The 11,954-nt window shown below is 49.6% G+C and overlaps 1 protein-coding gene across 2 annotated transcripts in view; it reads right to left on the reverse strand.

Annotated features, from left to right (window-relative positions):
* Positions 1-11,680, reverse strand: part of PTPN3 (protein tyrosine phosphatase, non-receptor type 3) — a 121,479-nt gene extending 109,799 nt beyond the window's left edge. The window contains exon 1 of one of the 2 annotated variants that reach the window (XM_027550475.1): positions 11,556-11,680. The gene's annotated coding sequence lies outside the window, so the exon portion shown is untranslated. The remainder of the gene's footprint in view (positions 1-11,555) is intronic. The other variant, XM_027550473.1, reaches the window with a different exon arrangement.
* Between the last annotated feature and the right edge of the window lie 274 nt (positions 11,681-11,954).

The raw sequence follows: 11,954 nt of genomic DNA on the forward strand, positions 1-11,954 counted from the left end.
GAGGAAGGTGGAGAGCTCTGCTTTGGACATGCACGTGCACAGGAGGACCCTGGGGACACTCAGGGCGCGGGGGCGGGTGGGGGGAATGCTCAGATGTGATACACACAGAGATGACTGGGCTGGAGCAGGCCCTGATGATGCGACCCAGGAAGGCATGCAGGACGGTTAAGAGCAGAGGGAAAACAGATAGCTGAGGATTAGCCAGGATGGGCAGGGAGGCAGGAGGGGGTGCTGCATCACAGAAGCCCCAGCATGAGAGCATCAGCACAGAGACCAAGTGGACTGAATGACCAAATGCCACTGATCTTGACAAGTGAGTGATCCCAGGCCACCACAGCAAGGGTAGTGTCACTTAAGGGTCAGGTGGGGAGGCCTGGGGACACTGGGTTGGCAGTTGCAAGCGGTAGATAAAGCTGAGACTGCTAAATAAATGTCTAAACATCTCACCTGGGGTTGCAAGCCCCCTTTCTTCAAGACTGTGTCCTCTGGTACACCTGTGTTCATAGCAGCTTTACTTGCAATAGCCAAAAACGATGGAAGCAACCCAGGTGGCCATTAACAGATGAATAACAAAATGTGGTATGTACATTCAGTGAAATATTAGTCAGCCTTAAAAAGGAAGGAAATTTTGACACGTGACATGGATAAACCTGGAGAACATTATGCTAAGTGAAATAAGCCAGTACCAAAACAGCAAGTACTGACATGATAACAACATGATTCCAATTATATGAGGTACCTAGAGTAGACAAAATCATAGAGATAGAAAGAAGGCTGGCTGCCAGGGCTGGTGGTGGGGAGAATGGGGAGTTAGTATTTAATGGGTACAGAAGTTTCAGTTGCGCAAGATGACAAGAGTTCCATGGCTATTTGGTGGTGATGGCAGCACAAAATCATGCTTGATGCCACTGAACTGTACATACACTGAAAAATATGTCTTTCTTGCAGCAGAGGTATAGAAAACCTGAACTCTTGGAACTGAATAGTATGTCTGAGTCAAGAGAGGTGAGAGTCAATATTTTTCAGTGTCTGTAGACTATTCCTCCAGGAGGCTTCCTAGTGAAAGGAACGGCATGATGGGGTGGTGACCTAACGGTGGGTGAGGCAAGGCTGGGAGGAGGCTTTTCCCCTCTCAGGTGACAGGATGACAGTCTTCATCTGGAAGTGGAGAGGTGAGCCTGAGCCAGAGACACTCATTTTCTAAGAAAAAGAGAAAAAGGAAGAGGGAGCAGAGAATGTGAGGAGGCTCCCTCCAGATGGCCTTGGCCATCCCAGCGCCACAGGTGGTGGGGTCACATGGAGGGGCAGGGCAATAGGTGGGAGAGCTGGAGAGAGTGGAAAGGTCAGGTTGGCTGGCATGGGAGCAACAGGGGAAAACCAGAAGCCTGGCTGGGCAGCAGGAAGGGTCCCGCTGGCTGTAAAGCTAGAGCACACCATCTGCAACCATCACTAAGCCTGGGGCAGCGGTCCTCAAAGGACAGTCCCTGGTCTCTGGACCCACCAGTAGCATCACAGAGGAGCTTGTTAAGAGATGCAAATTCTGAGGCCTCACGTGAATCTGATTCAGACCCACTGATTCAGAATCTCTGAAGGTAGAGCCCAGCAGCCTGGGTTTTAAAAGATGAGACTGTGATGTCCTCAAGTCTGAGGAACACTAGTGTGGAATACAGAAAGTTAGTGAAGGGTTTATATCATCTTTACATAAAAATGAAAAAAAAAAAAAAAAAGATCAGCCTAGCAACTTCTACATAAAAAGAGCAAGAAATGAGTAACTGCTTTGATGCCAACACAGCTTATTTCTACAGTTAGAGAAATGCCACAGGAGGTTAATAAAACGATAGAAATACACAGTCTACTTCACAGACTTCCTTAGATGAGACCTAGAAAACACACCCAGGGTCTGGGGGCTGGACCCTGTATGATGTGGGTACCGGTCCCTGCTTCTTTGTGTGCTTTGGACATGCCTCAGTTTCCCCATCTGTAAAGAGAGGGAGCTGAAAAAGGTTCTTCTGAGGTCCCTTCCAGTTCAGACACAGTATGACCCTTTGTCCTATCAAAGGTGACCTCAAACTCAACACTTTTACACAGTCTCACAGGGGATGAGGGAGACATTTTTAACCAGTAAACATATTACAGTTAACTAGAAAATTTTCCAAGATACTACTGCTAGTATCTTGCATTCCAATAACTAGAAACTCTTTCACTAACTGGCTTTTCCATTAAAGCCACCAACACCTTCGGTTATAAAAACACGATACCGTACTGCACCATGTTCTTGAAATCCACAAGACCAGGATCCCCCAGGAAATCTCTCTATACCTTCACATTTTCACCCTATAATACAGGTATACCTCAGAGATACTGTGGGTTCCATTCTGGAACACCACAAAAAAAGCGAATACGGCAATAAAGCAAATCACACACATTTTTTGGTTTCCTAGTGCATATAAAAGTTACATTTACACTACACTGTAGTCTATTATGTATAAGAGCATTATATCTGAAAAAAACAATATATGTACTTTGATTAAAAATACTGAAGTATGCTAACCATCATTTGAGCCTTCGGTCACTCACAATCTTTTGCTGGTGGAGTGTCTGAAATATTGCAAGAGCTACCAGAAGTGACAGAGAGACCTGAAGTGAGCAAATGTTATTGGAAAAATGGGACCAAAAGACTTGTCTGATGCAAGGTTGCCACAAACCTTCAATCTGTAATCAAAAAAAAAAAAAAAGCAATGTCTGCAAAGCACAGTACAATGAGGCATGCCTACACTTTTTAATCCAGGCAGGCAGGGCTTGCGTTTGTTGCCAGGCAGAAAATGAGTTAAGGAACTGGACTCATCAGATCCCAGAGCCTGCCCCCTATGATGAGTGTCTGGGCACTCAATACTGCAGGTCTAGGCTTCCTGATAAATGGCCCCCTAATGGCCTTGTTACCAGAATCCCTCGATGCTGGTTTCCTGCCTCGTCTCTCTGCATCAAAGTCCTTGTCTGCACCTTCTTGTCATTCAATGCCCATCCTCTTGCGCCTGGGTCCCCAATGCCAGCTGCTTCTGTGCCTCTGCCAAAGACCAGCAACTCGGTTCTAATCTCAGAACTAGGGCTGGAAGAGAGACCTGGGTGCCTGCACAGGAAAGACAGGGAAAGTGTGAGCCCTGTGGGTGCTGGGACTCGGGGGCGGGGGGCGAGGGTGGCGTGGGCAGGAAAGACAGGGGAAGTGTGAGCACTGTGGGTGCTGGGGGGAGCGGAGAAAAGGTCCAGGGGATCTCTGGTCTCCAGCCCCACTTCACTTACACATCTTGGCTCTTAAAATTCATTAGGACTGGGTCAGGAGGAAGCACAGCTGGCTTGTCTTTCCCCCTGTGTACCCATCACAGACCCTATCCCCCTCCTCCTGGTCTTGGAAGTGATGCTCCCACTCTCTCACAGTCCCCGTGGCAGGAAGCAGCAGGTGAGGGAAGGGCTCACACAAGGTTCATGTAGCAGGAGAAAGGCTGGGAGGGGCATGCCAAGGCAAGTGAGACCACAGAGGCGACCAAAGCCATGAACACGCGACTCAGCAGGTGATGCCAGGGCAATGAGTTTTGCTTTGTCCCGGCAGAAAATTCTTAGTGCTAGAGTTTCCTAGGCTGATCCCCTGGCGCTGATCTCCCATTCAAAGTCACATGTGGGCAGAGTGACCACACAGCCTGATTTGTGCAGGACAGCCCTAGTTGAGACTACTCGATTAGATGCAATTAACAGCCCCCTATTTATTCTCAAAATGTTCTGATTTGGATCAAAATTCTAGTTGCCTTATTCTTGGGCTCCTAGGCCTATGAAGTCAGAGCTGCAGTTGGCAAAGGCACTTAAGTGTCTGGAGGGAGAGTCAGGCTGAGTCCTGCCCCTCAACAAATATTCTCCTTCCCTCTCTAGCATCCCCGCCAAGCCATCACCTGGCATCTGCTTGTATTCCTGCAGAGACACCACAGGCCTCTCTCGTTTTGGGAGAAAACTATGTTAGTGAAACAAAAATAGGATGGATGAATGAACAAAGATGATGTGGCATATATACACAATGGAATATTACGCAGCCAGAAAAAATAAAATCTTGCTGTGTGTGGCAACATGGATGGATCTAGAGGGTATTATGCTAAGTGAGGTAGGCCAGACAGAGAGACAAATACTGTATGACTTCACTTACATGTGAAATCGAAAAACACCAAAGAGCAAATGAAACAAAACAGAAACAGATTCACAGATGAGAGGATGAAAAGGTGGTGGCAGGAGGGGAGAGTGAGGGAGTCATGCGAAGTAGGTGAAGGAGATTAAGTACAAACTTCTAGTTATAAAATAAGCAAGCTGTGGGGAATGTAAGATACAGTTTAAGGCATAAAGACCATACTCCTGTAATGACTCTGCAGGAGGACAGATGGTTTCTAGACTTATCCTGGTGATCATTTTATAACGCAGGCCAATGTCAAATCACTATGTTGTTCACCTGAAACTGACATAATGTTGTATGTCAACTACACTTCAATTAAAAAATAAATGCATGAAAATAAGAGTAGTAAGATTCAAACCTATACACAGCATGACAGCAACTAAATAACATCCTTCAGCAAGGAAAGGCGTGGGAGTGGGGCAAACTAGACAACCTGCTGACTTCCTTCCTCCCACCTCCCTCCATCTTCATTCACCAAATGTTAACTGAGTGCGTGTGATGTTTCAGTGGCAGTGATGATACAAGGGCAGGCTAAAACAGACTCAAACTGAGACGCATCCTACCAAAGAACTGGCCTGTATTCTCCAAAAATGTCAAGATCATAGGGGACAAAGAAAGCCGGAGGAACTGCTTTAATCTAAAGAAGACTAAAGAGACATGACAACCACAGGCAACACCTGATCTGGGGTTGTCTTTGCTGCAAAGGCCACTCTCGAGATAACTGGCAAAGCCTACAGGTCTGTAGATGAGATAACAGCACCGTATCAGTACTGACTTCCTGCTTTTAAAAAGGATATAAACCAGGGCAGAATTTCTTAAAGAAGTAACAGATTAGTTAGTTACAACATCAAGATAAATGGAATTGAAACAGAGATGCTACCAAGAGAGTTGGGCAGTACTGCTTAAATAATGCTCAAGAGTTTCTATTCTTAAATTGTTTGCTCTTGAGGAAGATGAGCAGCCCTGGGCCCGCTCCGCTCTGCCTTTTTTGTTCCCCACTTTGGTTATGTGTTGTCACTTTCGGAATTGCACTTTTTTCACCTTGTCATAGGAGCTGCCAAAGTGTGTTTTTATAAACATGGGGTTCTAGAGCGCTGGCTTCCTGGGGCAGAGGAAAGAAAGAAATGCGTGTTGTACAAAATCGGTACGTTCATATGTTTAATAAAACAGTTCTATTATTGAAGTAACTTGTAAAAAAAAAAAAAAAAAAGTGTACCGTAGTTATAGAGGAGGATGTCACTGGTTTTAGGGAATACACTGAAGTATCTGGAGGGATAGGAAGAGTCCTCAAATGATCCTCAAATAGTTCAGGAAAAAACAAAATGTATATACAGAAGAATAAGATGGGAATATTTGAGGAATCTGGGTGAAGGGGATATGGGAGTTCTCTGTTCTATTCTTAGAACTCTTCTATAAGTCTGAATTAGGTCAAAATGAAAAGTTAAAAGGAAAAAATAAATCTCAGGGACAGTGTGTATGTGTGTGGGGTGTGTGTGTGTTTAAAGGAAGACAGACTCCGATTTCACAGAACTCACAGTGTAGCTGGTGAGACAGGTACTAATACAAATAATGGCACTAATTAAGCACAAAATTGCAACTGTGAAAAGTGCTGTCAAAGGAGAGAGACCTGGTGGTGCGATGGCAGTGTTTACAGCAGGCAGTTTGACCCACAGCAGGAAGGCAAGGGGAGATTTCGGCAATCATGCAGCCAAGGTCCAAAGCATGAGTTAATGAGGGGGGACGACAAAGGTTCCAGGCTCTCACTGGCCGCATCAGCAGAGAAAGCATGGGGACCAAAGCACGTACACTGGGGCCTGCAAGAGATGCCCGCGTTAGTTTTGTCTTTTACTCTAGGAGCAAAAGGAAGTGATTTTAAAAGACTCTCTGGCGGGTGGCAGAGGACGGGCTGGCGCGTGGCAGGCACGTGGAGTCCACCATGGTGGTGGTATTGAGCCGCCTCCAGGAAGAACACCATGCGTGATTTTTCCTCTGCTCCCTGACGCCTTTATTTTCCACAACCACCATGTATGAATTTGGTAACCAGACCAGGGAAAGGGGCTGGGAGGCGGGAGGGTGTTGAGGGTAGAGAGGGAGGCAAAGTGGGCAAGACATGAGCTCAGGCTGTTGTCACGCCCCTTCCAGGCCCACCAGTGGGTCAGGTCAAGGGGTGGTTGACAAAGCTGGTTGCTGCCTCTCCCACCAAGACCCTGGGGTCTACACTGAGGCTGACTCACCTGAGGGAAGCGAGGTGCAGGGACCAGGTCTTCACATCCCCCTCTCTTAAGTCAAACCAGTGCCTTTCATCACCACAGCATGCAGCTGGCCACCGCCCCTTTCTGGTCCTGGATCCTGCCCCTTGGAACGATCCTCTAGCCCTGGGAATTGGGCCCTCAGCACGGCCCTGGGAGCCGGCCATCACTCACCACAGCCTCTCTCAGCATCAAATGCTAAACAGGACGCTTGTCTGTGAGTCAGGGGCCTGACCACAAAGGGAGGAGACCCTTTTCTGTGCCAAGTTCTGCCCGAGTGGGTTTTCAGTTCACTGGCTCCTTTAAAATGGTCGATTTAACAGCAACAGGTTCTACCATTATCCTGGTTTTACAGTCAAGATGAGTCTAGGGACAGATTTGAGTTCCAATCCTGGCTGTCCTTGCAGAGCAGCGTGCCCTGCCAGGAGTCACTTCATTGCTCCGAGCCTCAGTTTCTCGTCCCATTCTGTAAACTGGGGCTGCTAAATACTAGCAACGTTCTGGGGCTAGAAGGTACTATTTATTCCCTTTTGAGGCGCCAAGAGGCTGAGGACAGAAAATTCAAACTACACATTGCTTAAATATTTACAAAGAGCTTGTGTATCCTGACAGTAAATCATGGGACCTGAAGTTTCCAGGACTATCCCAATTTCAAATCCTCTGTCCTAACTTTCCACATAAACCATTGAAATGTCTCAAAAATTCCACTCTCTCAGTATCCAAACAACACCTCCCAGGCCTCCTCTTGCACAAAGACGCAGTACAAACATTCTTTTTCAGACTACAGATCCCAATCTTTGGTTCCGAAAATGCAGTCAGTGGAGCCCCGCTGGCCCCCAGAAGGAAACGGGGTCAGGGAGAGAAATCTGGGGCAGTCAGCACTCCATCAGGACTCTCAGACTCGGCTGCTTCCTGGCACATGGATGTGAACTGGAGGCCAGGAGAAGCTGTACCGTGATGAGAGCATCACCCACAGAGGGACACAGACGAGGGATGTGAGCTCTGCCTCCATCTACCTACCCAGTGGCCTGTACTCAGGAAAGCAGCACAGCCAGAGAGTTGCTACGAAGATTAAAAGGACTGATTAATATTTGGAAAGTTCTCAGGATAGTGCCTGGCAGCCAGTAAGTGTCATATCAGTGTTTAATAACTAAAAATAGAGGTATCTCTGGCAGAAGGTGCCCATGCCTTAGACACGGCCCAGAGGCATTGCTCCTATGCAGGGAAAATAAGGCTTTACCCCTGGATTGATTGAGGCCAGGCCACTATACAGAGACAGGGGTTTGGGGGGTTACGCTAACTACAGAAGGTGGGTCCTGCATTAGCCAAGATCAGAAGGCTGGATCTGGGAAGAGTCATCACTCCTGAAATACAAGAGGTTTCTTCATGCCTCTAAGTTGTCCCATCTGCTGTTCTGTCTGCCCACTGAATACCATCTTTTTCTACTTCCAAGGCTGAATTTGAATGCCAGCTACTCCCAATGAGTGGTCCCTGATGCCCATCAGAACAAACGGCTGTCTTCACTGGGATCTCTTGCATCTAGCTTTATCCTCTTTTAAAGCAGTAATCAGACAGATGAGAGACAAGATACACATGCCCACATGCGCGTACACACATACACACACAGAAATGTCGTGATGTCACTGCCTTCCTAACTCCCCCATGAATCCTTCCAAGACAGGTTCACCTTCCATCTCTGTGACACATAGAAGTGGCTCAATAAAGGTCTGAATTTGCTGTCATATCTGTGCTCACAGCTGGGGTTCCTCTGAAGGTGGAAGTCCCTTACACGTGTATGCATCAGGAGAAGCTACAGAGATGCAGGATCTCTGGGTCTTGGAATGCGTGATCTGATCAGATTTCAGACAGGGACCTACCTAGCACTCCCTGTTAATTCTCCCTCAGGCAGATGAAAGGACACACCTGTGAGAGCAAGGGTCTGCAGTGGCCAGGACCCAGACTTGGGCAGAGTGGACACACTGACCTGGTCTTGTCTCAAGAGTCGGTAAGAAGAGCTCAGGCTTGGAAAGCTTCGCTAGCCACGCTGCCCCGCCCACCCAGCCTGTCAATGCCAGGGGATTGCCCTCAGCATTCCAGCCCCTGCTGAGAAATGAAAAGGGTGGCCCCGCTTTCCAGGCCCATTGTCTGGTGGAAGGAAAGTGAGCGTGGGAATTAGGGTTAATAGGCACTTCTCTGAGAGAGGGAAGGACCACAAATCGCAGGATCCCCCTCCACCAATGGGCCACAAACCCTGAGGATTGCGGGGGAGGCAAGGGGCCATGTCTTCCTGTTTCCTACCATTCCCTAAGCCCCTCTGGTATGTTATATCCATCCTAGAAAACGGAATCCCTCATGTTCCTGGACCTGAGAGTCAGACAGTCCCAATTCATTCCTCTAGCTCCTGGTCCCACACCACCTTTGCTGAGTTACCTCATCTGTAAGAGGGGAGAGGGATTACACTGAAATTAAACACCGCACGTGGGACTTTCTAGTTCACACTCAACAATTGAGGAGTTGGTCCCAATCCTCTGAGACCAATGACCAGCCTGGAACCCCAACTTCTTTCAGGGATAAGACCGTCTCTGAGTAGGTTCTTGACACTTGAATGGGAATGTTAAAAAGCTATGAGAATACCTTCTCTATGATAACATGTGGAAAGGAAGGCTCAGAGAAAGGACGGTGAAGCAGTGTGGGATCCTGAATTTGCCTCTATGCTAACTTAGGTTCTTTCCTCTGCCCCAGGCTGTCCCTGACCTTGGCCTCCCAAGTGTCTGGCCTGGCCAGGACCTGCCCTCTCCTTGAGGAGTTCCCCAGGCACCCTGGGTTTACTGGAGTCTGGCCCACTCTGCATCCCCACCCAGCACTGTACCTGCCAGGCAGAAGCAGCTCAATAAATGCTGAATGGAATGTCTAGGACCCTCCAGCCACTCTGAGATGCCTTCAGGAACCTGACCTTTTACATTCCAGCTAATGTCTAATTTGCATAGAGGAGTTGTTTTTAGGAGCCGGCAAATCACCAGAGACAAGGCAGGATCAATACAGAGTATTAGGCATGTTGTATTCTACTCTAATTCTCTGCAAATTGGTATTCCATTAACTGTACATAGAATTTACGGGAGCTCACTATGAACTAGAATATTTAACTAGAATGACCTACTCTCTGTCAGATAATAGCTTACTGTTGTTAATTTTCAACTAGCCAGAAAGGTTTCCAGCTTACAATCTACTTTCCATCTTGATTTAATCAGGAAAGCCATCTATTTGAGAATACAATAAAGGGCAGCCTGATGCAGAAGAAAAAAGACTTGCCTGTGGAACCAGATGACACGAGTTGTATCCCGGCTACACCACATACTGTGTAATTGGCTGCTCAAAGCCTCAATTTCCTCATCTGTAAAATGGGAATAATACCAGCCTTACCGGTGGGAGCTGTAAAAATTAAATGAGCTGATGCATGTGGATGCACTCTGGTGCAGTTCTACAAGGCTATAAAAAGTTGGTTACTACAGAAAACAGAAGATGAAATTCTCAAACAACTCAGATAGGCTAATGACAAAAAGCAGGGTGGATCTAAATCAGTGGTTCTAAAGGGGGAGAAAGGGAATATGTGCCCCTCGTCCAGAGGGAAGGAGGTTGGGAAGACAACTGAGGGAGAGGGACTGCTGCTGGGATCTACTGGGCAGAGATGAAAGACGCTGCTGAACATTTCACAATGCAGAGAAAAAGCGCCACAACAAAGAATTATTGAACCCCAAATGTTAACAGTGCCAGAATGAAAAAACCCTAATCTAAATAATCACTGAAAGTTGAGTTTGGGAGCTTTTTAGATGAGAAATCTTCCTAACCAGGCTTTACTTTCAAGCATGAGCTGCCTAAACACTTGCAAGATGGATTGCCAGACAGCTCTTTTGTAAGTAAAGCTGAACTGCCAACTCTTGGAGTTTCTAAACGTATAAAACTGCTTTTAAAGAAGATGCTCTCCGATTACAATTCAGCTAAACTGTTTTTCCAAAGATTTCAGGAGAAGTTCTCCCAGGCGCAAGGCAGGGTCTGTCACTCTGCCACTGGGCCCTGAAGATGCCTTCGTAATTCTAATTTCCTGGTGAAATGGGAGCCACGAGGGTCTCTAAACGAATTAAATTCACATCACGCCAACTGCTCGCTTGCTTTGTGCTGGGCACCGTGCCAAACACCTCCACATCATTTATCCCACTTAATCCACCCAACAACCCAGTGAGGTGGGCATTATTACCGGCTGTTTGCAGGGGAGGAAACTGACGATCAGCGAGGTTAGACAACTCGCCCAAGGTCATCAGCTGGCTTAAGGTGGGGGCCTAACCTGAACCGAGGTCTCCAGTTTCCCAGTCACAAGCTCTTTCCACCACCTCGGAAAACCCAGGTGTCAAGTCGTCTCAACTTCCCATGAATTTTTTAAGGCAACCGCAACTTCTCAGTAAGTTCAGGTTGCTGAAAATGGGAATTTCCGGGGCACTGGGCGCTCTCACATACAGTCCCCCACTGCAGCTGTCTCGCCGCAGGTACCTGATAAATCATTCCATATCACCCGCGGAACGGGGAGGATTTATTGGGGCTGGAGTTCGTGCCAGGCCCAGGAAATGCCATCTTTGAAAGCCGAGAGGCGGATTCGCCCTGGGAGCCGAGAAGGTCTGGCCGCCGCGCTTGGCTGGCTCCCCGCGCGGGCTGTGCGCCCCCTCGGCGTCGGGGGCGGGGGGTCGCGGCGGCGCTGGGGCCTCCCGGATCACCAGCCGCTCCGGCTCTACCGGTCGCGTCCGCCCATGCCCGGGTCGGAGCGCACGCCCACGCCTCGCCGCGGCCGCAGCCGCGTCCCGCCAGGGACCCAGCCCCACCCGGTCCGGCCTGCTCCCTCCCGCCCGCGCCCCACCAGGTGAGCGCGGCCAGGGCGCCCCCTCCCCGCCCCGAAGAGACGCCGGGACACCGGGGCCGCCGCGTCCGCCAGTCCGCCCGCGCGTTCGCCGCGCGCCCGGGGACGGTGGGGGCGGGGCGGCGCCCAGCGCGACCCCGGCCCCCGGCGGCTCCGCGCCCCGCCCCGAGCCCGCTGGGGTCGCGCCGATCTGTACCTGCAGCATCCGGGGGCGCGGGGCGCCCAGGTAGGTCGCGCGTACGGGCGGCGCGGAAGCTCGCTCGCGGCGCGACCTGGCCGCCGTCTGAGCATGCCCAGTGCCGCCCGCAGGCGGCTCCCGCCGGCCCGGCTGGCCGCGACGGGCCCGCGCGCCGGGCTGGGGGCGGGCGCCCGGAACGCCCTGCGGGACGCCCCCGCCCCCACCCGGGGCCGGTGCGCTCGGCCTCGTCTCCCAGGGCTACCCGCGCTCTCCCGCCGAGGTCCGTGCAGCCCCGCGTCCCCTCGCGCATGCACGCAGGCGTTCGTGCCATAACCATTTATTGGGCACCTACTGTGTGCCCAGCCCTCAGTGATTTTATGCCTAGGAATGTCAAGCAGCCAGCGCTAAACAAATATT

This window comes from Bos indicus x Bos taurus, chromosome 8, assembly GCF_003369695.1.
Source record: "Bos indicus x Bos taurus breed Angus x Brahman F1 hybrid chromosome 8, Bos_hybrid_MaternalHap_v2.0, whole genome shotgun sequence".
Classification (NCBI taxonomy): Eukaryota; Metazoa; Chordata; class Mammalia; order Artiodactyla; family Bovidae; genus Bos; species Bos indicus x Bos taurus.